This window comes from Sciurus carolinensis, chromosome 12 (genome assembly GCF_902686445.1).
Source record: "Sciurus carolinensis chromosome 12, mSciCar1.2, whole genome shotgun sequence".
Lineage (NCBI taxonomy): Eukaryota > Metazoa > Chordata > Mammalia > Rodentia > Sciuridae > Sciurus > Sciurus carolinensis.
In genome coordinates, this window is record NC_062224.1 from 91,929,816 (window position 1) to 91,931,540 (window position 1,725).

The 1,725-nt window shown below is 32.9% G+C and overlaps 1 non-coding gene across 1 annotated transcript; it reads left to right on the forward strand.

Annotated features, from left to right (window-relative positions):
* The first annotated feature begins 290 nt into the window (after positions 1 to 290).
* Positions 291 to 363, forward strand: Trnaa-cgc (transfer RNA alanine (anticodon CGC)). The gene has a single exon. It is a non-coding gene; the product is annotated as a tRNA-Ala (tRNA).
* Positions 364 to 1,725: the final 1,362 nt, after the last annotated feature.

Sequence of the window (1,725 nt, forward strand, 5' to 3'; positions counted from 1 at the left end):
TAACAAAGTGGGCTTATGATTGAAGATTACCAGTTCCCTAAAAGGGAGGAAAAAAATCCAGCTCACAATAGACAGTCCAAGATGAAAACAAAAAATGACAAATTTAATTCAAATAATGAGAGAGCACCCCCAAACCCCCAATACTTTAACTGATACATTAGAGATATTCAAGAACATACAGTCCTCACAAAACAGAATATGGCCATTAAAAAACTATTAGATCATCAGAAAATATATTTAAAGATTAAAAAACTGTAAAAATATCAATAGAAGTTCCAGAAGAGTGGGCTGGGGATATAGCTCAGTTGGTAGAGTGCCTGCCTCGCAAGCACAAGGCCCTGGGTTCAATCCCCAGTACCCCCCAAGAAAAAAAACAAAAAACAAAAAAAAACGGGAAAAAAAAGAAAAAAAAAAAAAAAAAAAAAAGAAGTAGAAGTTCCAGAAGAGTAAAAAGCACAGAAGCAATCACATATGGTAGAAGAAAATATAAAACAAACATATGACAGAAAAAATAAAAACATAGGCTCAGTCCTGTAGAAAACACATAAAATAAGCAATTCTTAGTATTGAAGTATAAAATGAGTCTTCATTTTGAAATAACATTACCTTCTCATTACAATATTAAGAAACAAATAGAATAAACAAAATATGACTTTCATTTTAAAATCCACAATATTTAGTATTCTAAGAATAAATTAAAAAGATTATAAATATGAGGTGGATAGACAAAAACAAGAAGAGAAGCACACTATATACATTATGTGATAATGAATAGAATGATGCCTTACTAGTACCAGAGTTCTCATAGCCCTCTTCTATAGTTTGGATCTTGCATGTCCCACAAAGACCCATGTGCTGAAGGGCTAATTGCCAACATGATGCTATTGGGAGATGATTAAATCTTTGTGAGATAGGTTCAGGTGGGAGTCTTTAGGTCCTTAGGGGCATGCTCTGAAAGGAAATTGTGAGACCCTGATCTCTTCCTCTTCTCTTTCATTCCCAGCCATAAGGTAAATAGTTTTTCTCCATCAAGTACTCTCACCATGATGTGTTGCCTCGCCACAGATCCAAAAGCAATGAACCAATTGATCATGAACTGAAACCTATAAAACTTTGAGCCAAAATTAACCCTTTTTTCTTTATAAGTTGATTATTTTGGTTATCTCTTGGGGCATGGGGAAGATGAATATTTAAATACCCTGTTTAAATATTATACCCTGTAGCAAGCAGTTAAGTCTTCAAATCACAAACTCATCTGAATTTTCCTTTCATATTCTTGTTTTGAATCAAATATTCTCTTCCTTGAGATTAATTAAAGACCCTGTTTTTGTATCTTAAGGGGATATTAGGATCTTACTTGTATATTATTGATACTTTATCTTTCCTGCCCCACTCTTCACCTTAAAAAAAGTCAATGGTTTTAAAACTAATGACATGAGATACCTACTAATCATTACTTTTGGCAGTCATGTATGGTTAAATTGTTCATGTCATATCTTGAAGAGACAATAAAGTCTTGACTTACTGTTTCTGTTTCCAATAACCTTATAATTCTTAATGACCTTAATATATATGCAGATAAATCATTCAGTATGTGGGTCTCTCAGTTACTTTAATACTTCTCCCCACGATACTATTCTGTGAACACTAACTTGGCCACTCTAGAATATGACCAATGACCATATATTAGATACTATTATTTTCACTATAGATGTTCCTCAACTT